The sequence below is a fragment of the Macrotis lagotis genome, chromosome 6, assembly GCF_037893015.1.
Source record: "Macrotis lagotis isolate mMagLag1 chromosome 6, bilby.v1.9.chrom.fasta, whole genome shotgun sequence".
Lineage (NCBI taxonomy): Eukaryota > Metazoa > Chordata > Mammalia > Peramelemorphia > Peramelidae > Macrotis > Macrotis lagotis.
The window spans coordinates 159,843,051-159,850,923 of record NC_133663.1 but is presented as its reverse complement, the minus strand read 5'-3'; positions in this window follow the sequence as shown (position 1 = coordinate 159,850,923).

The following is a 7,873-nucleotide window of genomic DNA, read 5'->3' as shown; positions in this document are numbered from 1 at the left end:
TTTTCTTGGAGTCTTTAGATGCAGGAGCTTGTGTTTCCTCATCTTCAGACTGAGTATACTGATCCTTCTTGGGATCATAGATAATGTATTTCTCAATGATGTTCCTCTTTTTTCTCTGCTTGCTCATTTTTCCCAGCCTGGGCCTGGTTTTGGGGTGCTTCCTGAGCTTTTGGGACACTCCCACAAGGGTCTCAGTGTGTGAGGCTCTCTCCTCCTTCCTGGTTTGTGAATGACCATATGCTCCCCCCTCTGCTACTGGGCTGAGGTGGAGGGGGCCCCTGCTGTTCTATGGGGGGACCTAGACTGAGATCAGGATCAGAGCCCCAGAGTCCTGTTCCAGGGGCAGAGGAAAGAGCTCTGCAGTGTCTCTCTCTTCACTCCCCTCCCTGAGTTCAATGGGCTCATGCCCTGTGGGATCCTGCTTACTGGCTCCTCCTGCTTATGTTTCTAAGATCTGGAATGCAGTGGTTATGCTGCTCGCTGTGTGCCCTGAGGGCTGGACTTCATGTGCTTCCTCTGGCAGAGGGCCCCTGCTGTTCCCCCAGTGAGGCTCCCAGGGCCCTGGGGCTGCTTCCGGGAGGCTGAAGGTCTTTTGCTCTGGCTGGCCACCCCTCTGGTGGGCCACCCCTCTAACCACAGGGAACAGAGCCTTTCTGTTCTTTTCCAGTTTACCTTGAGTAGGAGAGCTGCCTCACTGGGTCCCTTTGTGGTTTCTGTCTCTCGAAAATTTAGTTAAAGTCCTTAGTTTCGAAGATTTGTGAGAGAGCGCCTAAGACACGATCCGTTTTTGTCGCCATCTTGGCTCCGCCCCAATAGATCACATTTGTATGGCATTTTGTACTATGGGTCTTGGGGTTAGGAAGAATCTGACCTGACTGAATAATAACAATTGCATTATTTCACCTAGTGCACATATCACCTTTTGATTTACACTAGAAGTATTAGTATTATTACACAGATGTGAAAACTGAAACCCAAGGAAATTAAGTATTTTGCCCAAGATCATGGTAAATAACTGGTTAGCCAGAATTCAAAAGCAACTCTTCCTTCTCAAGGAGAGAATCTATTACTTTCAGGACAAATTTAAGCAGCGTTGATAAGGTTACTTCCTTCATGGCACAGTCATAGTGGCAGGTGCTATAGTATAGCTATTTAGCAATTTAGCAATTTACCTTACAAAGGATCACAATTTTCTCATAGTGAGTCATAATGTATCTGTAAATGATCACAAGCATATTTGAATATTACACATCTTACTTCATCCCAAGCAAAGTCAACACCTTCCTGAATGAGTATTTAATTAAGTATAAGTATTAATTAAGTATTTAATTAAGGTAGAAAAACAGAATGTGGGAGAGAACTGGCTTAACAAAGATCAATAATTTAATAAGCTTAGGTAATTCAGTGGATAGAGTACAAAGCCTGGAGTAGGAAGACTCATCTTCCTTACTTCAAATCTGGTCTCAGACACTTACTTGGGGAGGCCATCTCTAGTTGTCCTGATCTATAGTTTGCCACTGGACCCAGTTGGTTACAGAGGAGAAAGTAAGGCTGGCGACTTTGCATAGTCTTCCCTCACTTAATTCCAGTTCACTTGCATGTCATGGCATCATCTTTCTGATGTCATGTCCTTTGTTCTCAAGGACAAACAACAGACACTTATTAGCTGGTTAAGTCACTTAAACCTATTTGCCAGTTTTTTCATCTGACAAATCACTCCAATGTCTCTGTCAAGACAGTCCCAAATGGGATTGTGAAGAGTTGAACATGACTAAATAACAACTAGTTCAATATGTGTCACTTAAGTAGAGGAAATATTAACCAGAACCCTGGCTAATGAAATAGAACAAATTTTTTTTTGTCAATAACCTTACATATCCTATTGGTGTCTGATTTCCATCCCATTGTTAAATAGATAAATAGCTCCATTTTGGGCCACCTAGAAACTCACCTGGAGAGTTATCCCAGGAAAAGTGGTACTGAGATGGTAGATATCACCTCAATCCATCTGTGATTTAAAGTCACTGAGATATGATAGGAATTTTTAACCCTTACCCTTTTCCCAGCACCTATATCTTCCATTGTTTCCCCTATATAAACCCTGCTATTACCCTTATTAACCTCGTCCCTAATTCCTCCTTTTTATACTGCTTTCCCTCTGGAAGCTGCTGCTGATAGTTGCTCATGGAATCAGCCACTTCCAACTGCCTTTACCTTCTCTCTTCTTTAACTTCTGCAGATCACAGTAATATATAAGAAACATTTTGTTTAAATCTCTAAATACTTCTAAATACTGGACTTTTGTGAATTTATGTATACATAGATACTATACCTTTAATACAGATCTTTAATTCAGCAAAGTTTTGAACCCTTCAATTCAAAATTAGATCATGTCCCATCATTTTTAGCTGTTACCACTAACCTGTCCTCAAAGTTATGACTAATTTTAGATTACATTAATAGGATATAATGTCTGAAACAAGGCCCACTCTATTCTTCACTAGCCAAAGTGAAATACTTTCTTCAAATAATCACAATTTAAGAGGGATTTTGACCATTGGAACACACCCAAAAGAAGATAACAATGATCTGAAGAACCTGGAAGCCACATCATGTGAAGAAGATTTGAAAGTTCTGGGGAGGCTTAGCCTGAGAAAATAAGACTAAAAGGAATAATTATCTTCAAGAATCTGAAACCTTATTAGATAGAAGAGAGATAAAATGATTTCTGTGGAGTAAGTGAAGGCAGAATTAGGATCAATGAGTAGAAATGTCAAGAAAGTAGATTCTGGATGCCATTATAAAGGGTTTTAAGTTTCCAAAGGGCTTCTATTACATGATCTAATTTAGACCTTCTAATAATCATGTGAGGAGGGTACTATTGTTATTCCCAACTTGGTAGTTGAAGAAACTGGGATTCTGTGAGGTTTTATTTCCTGGGGTCCCATGGCTAGGATATGAGGTGAGATTGATGTCTGGTCTTCCTGACTGGATGGCCAGGACTCTAGGCATCATACCATGTGTCCTCTGAAGCAAGCAATCAACGGTTTGTCAATTATCTGAATTAGAATGTGCCTAGTCCTGGGGAAATAAAGACAAAGGCTAAATAGTTCTTGCCCTTGAAGAAAGTAGATGATAATGGAGAGACAATCTACCCATTTATGTATAAAACAGATACAAGATTATCTTGGTAGGGAAGACACCAGTAGCAGCAGCAGCAGCAGCAGCAGGGACCGGAAAATGTCTGATGAAGAAGATTGTACTTGAACTCTGTCTGGAAGGAGACCAGTTTCCAAGAGTTAGAGGTGAGAAAGTGGTATGACCTCTACAGAGGGACTGAGAAAGGAAATGGAATATAACTTGAGAAGACAGAGTACATGGAGAGAAGGAATGTTTAAGAAAACTGGGGGAAAATAACTGGAACTAGGTGATAAAGAGCCTTAAAATTCCAAACAGAGTTTTTTATCCCAGAGGTGGTACGGAGGCACTAGAGAACTTTCTCACAAGGAGAGTTGTCCAAAACTGGAGGAGATATAGAATTGCAAGGGCCCTTAGAGATTATCTAGTTTAGTTGCTTTATTTTATAGATTAAACAACCCGAGGCCCAGAGAGGTCAAGCATTTGACCCAATTTTACATACTAGTATTTTCATCTAGTTTCTTTAATGGTATTCTTTCTACTCTGTAAGCTTCCATCACTGGAAATGTTCAAACAGATGATGGGCAATGAACAGTGGGGGTGCTTTAGGATGGATTCCTGAATAGGTAAAGAATTTGCATTGAATAATCGCTAAAATACATTCTAACTATATGATTCTGTGATTCAAGTAGAAATATCCGTAAGTGGTACTGATATATAATCACTAAAGAGGCTATCTCTCAATAGTCTAACTTGTTCTGAAATGAAATCAAGACTCCTTTCCTAATAATTAGACTATCTCATGAACTTGCTCATCTTTTTCAAGGAGGTGAAGTCCTAGACAAATCCTGTGCTTTGATGATAGAATATAGCTGGTATGTCTCCTGTAGGATTTCATCCAGGATTTGGCATAAGGGACTTTTTGATCTTCATGACCATCCTTAATATCTTAATAGCCAAGGATTTAAAGAAACTTGTACACAATGAAAGCCAAGAGCCAAAAAACAAAACAAAGCTTCAATGATAATGAGTGTGGAAAGGTCTTTTTGAATAACAGCTGGCCTAGGTCCAAGAACAGTCCTCTGTAATTTTAGAAACAAGTGATGGGGACACTATTGTGCCACAATAGTCCATGCCTTTACTTTTTTTTTGTTTTTTTGTTTGCAAGGCAATGGGGTTAAATGACTTGCCCAGGGTCACACAGCTAGGTAACTATTAAGTGTCTGAGACCAGATTTTAAACTCAGGTCCTCCTGGCTCTAGGGGTGGTGCTCTATCTACTGCCATGTACCTTTACTTCTAAGACCAAGGCTTAGAAGACCCACTAACCCAGTAAGTTATATTCTTCTACAGAAAATAGCAATTTCTTCATCAAAACTGAAATTTGCCTTCAGCTCTGGAATATTATTCTACTTTATCGAATCTGTTTTCATACATTTGTAGTCAGGTTCTGACTCAGACTGAGTAAATTGTATTCTTGGCTGGTTTTCTCTGTAGGGCATTGATTTTTATCTACTAAACCCTCAGAAGTTGAATTCTGGTTACTGTTTAAAAAAAAGATACTCTTTTATGCATGGTTAACATAGCTGAGGTCATCCAAAGGCCTTTTGCTAAGTCATGCTTACCTATGAGTTTCAAGAGGCAAAGGCCAATTAATTGTAAGTCACCAAGTTAGTTAATTCAAGTCATGAAGGTTCCTCAAGTTGACCACTCCTCAGTTGATGAGACCACTGAAAGTCATGGATACGATACCTTTAATACAGTTATTCAAGCTCTCTTACTCAGCAAAGTTTTGAACCCTTTAATTCAAAATCATATTCAATGATCTGGCTATGGTTTTCAGCTTTTTTAGTTAAATATGAAATATAAACATGCTAATGAAATTCTCAATAATATGTATACTACTCATTTGAAACATAATTATTTAGAAAGGACTAGACTAGTTAACCTTTGCCCTATCAATGAAATAGTCAAGGCAAATGTTTACCTATTTAAGAAAATAAACTGTTTTCAGATACTGTAAAAGCATATGAACTTTAGAATTACTTGGTAAATGACTTGATAGGAAATTTAAAAGTAATTTTAAAATCACCATTACAGTGGGACCCTTGACCATGAGGAGGGGAAAGAAGAGTCTGTGAACCTCCAGTCTAAAATTTTATCCTTGCATTTGTGTCTGATTCTTGAGGAAGTCATTCCAATTCTTCTTTTGCAATGTCTCTTGCCTTCATCTCTTTTTATTTCTTTCCCAAAGCAGCAACCTTTGTCCTGGCCCTTCATCACCTCATGCCTGAATCATTGAAATAGACTCCTATGATCCCCTTAACCACCATTCATTGCTTTGCAAAGCACTATTGGATTAAATTTCCTAAATCACTAATTTTGTCATATTACTATACAATAAAGAGTAAACTCTTTAGTTCATGTCTAGCCATCACCTGAACTCAGCATATTTTCCCAATCTTTGAGAAGCAATCATGGCATTGATGAAAGAGAAATGATTTTGAGTCAAAAGATCTGGTTTTAAATCCCACCTTTCTACCTCTATCACTTAAGTATCTCTGTGACCTCTACCACATTTTATGTGATCTATGTATGCTTAACTTCTACAGTCTTCAGTTTCTTTACCTGAAAAATAGGGGATTAGAAACAAGTAGGGGAGAGTAATAGATTACTTAATAGAAGTGGTAGGAAGGGCAAGATAGAAAGAGGGATAAAGAAATCCTCTGACTACCAGAGAATAGAGAGCAATGACATCTCATTCAGCTCTAGCTTCAGCCTACACACATGAGGACCCATTTCCTTTAAAACCAATCTTAACTGAAATTACTGAATCTAGTTTGCCAACATCCTTTACCTAGATTCTTCCAAAATGCCAATGCAGAGGACTGTTCACGTTAAGATATATGTTGGGGATAAAAGGTAATTTTGACAACTCATTTATCCCCTTTATAAAGCTGAATTTAGAACCTAATCCCTACTCAAGGTGCAACTCAACTATTCCTCTGACAAATGCAATGCAGTCTTATATAGTTATTTAATGATTCTGTGTGCTTACATCTTGTATCTCTAACTAGAGTGTATACTCAGGGAGAGGTAATATCCCCTCCCACCATGGTAAGTGCAGTGTTAAACATATAGGTAATTCTACATGAATTTGTGATATGAATTGGAAGAGTTTTATTAGGCTCTAAGTAAGATGTATTGGTAGTTGTCAGTTAATAACCTTGAAAAATTGGAGAATCTAAGCCTTAGAAGTTAATTTAGAGATGACTCAGACAAATTGGTACCTGTCCAAGGACTCTTTCTACAACATCCCATTGGATGTTTGTTAGGAACTGTTGTCCTTGAGCACCAGAGCCTTATCTTACAAAGTACCACAGGAGTGGGAGTGGGAGTGGATTAGAGACTGGAGAGGTATTTAAGCACTGGTATTTGGTTCAATAAAGGGAGACCTCCTCGGTGACCTTGGTGTACAGGGAGAAACTTGCCTCCCCTGTCTCCCACCCCTCCACTGCTTGTCTGGGGAAGATTGAGTGAGTCCAGAAAGGGACTCAACATATGAGTCCAGAAAAGGGACTCAACAGATGGTGGTCAGAGGATCCCTGCCCTTCATTCTCTAATCTGTTAATTTCCTCATCCTACACCTGTTCATGTGTTACTGGTTTTGAGGTTCCTCCTTATATTTGCCTATTCATGATGATGATGATACTTAAAATATCTGGAATCTGCTTGTCAATGATTGGTACATTTAGAAGAAGATCTATTTCCATTTATTTACCCAAATCTAAAATAAGCACAAATCTTACAACCATGAATACCAAGAGCTGGGCTTATCTAGATAGAACTAAATTTTTTGTGTTACAGATGAACTGAATTTTTGTATTGCAGTTATGTGTATAATTTTATTACCAGAATCAGACCAAAAAGAGAATTCAAAGATAAGACTAAGACAGAACACAAAGTTGCCTAAGTATCATATAAGTGAATATTCCAACTATGCATGTTTCCAATAAACTTTATAGTTAGATAAACTAAATGTAAATTTTAGCTCTGCACCTTGAAATCCCAACCCTGATAAGCATAAAAGGCATATAGTTATTTCCTTTCTCAGTTACAATAATATATCAAATGATCTTTAAGTGCCTAATCTGGGCAGAGCAATATTATAGGTGCTGGAGAAGATAAAAAGTTCAGCTAAGACATGAATCCTTGCCCAGGGCTTCCAATCAAGAAGGGAGATAAGGTTCCAACTCTCATAGCCACCAGACCTACTACTGCAATAAACACATAGAGAATTACTAAGTCAAGTGCTTTTTAAATTCTGGAGAAAGTCATGAGTGAAGGTTATTTGATGACTTAGCACAGTACCCCCCCACCCTGACTCAAATTCAATTCACATGCTTGTCATGGTATCACCTCTCTGCTGTGATGTTCTTTGAGAATAAAGGACTAACATCAATCCACAAATACTTATTTAGCACCTACTGGTGCTAAATACTGGAAATATAGAGTCAAAGGATCAAATAACCTCACCTCCAGAGCCATCTGGGGCCAGTGCCAGATATGAATCAGAATAACTGGAGGTAGCCCAGGATGTGGGGCAGTTGGGGTTGAGTAACTTGCCCAGGGCACACAGTAAGAGTCAAGTATCTGAGGTTGGATCCTGTTCTTCTGACTCCAAGGTCAGTGTTCTATCCACTGCACCATCTAGTTGTGGATTAATCACCAATTGT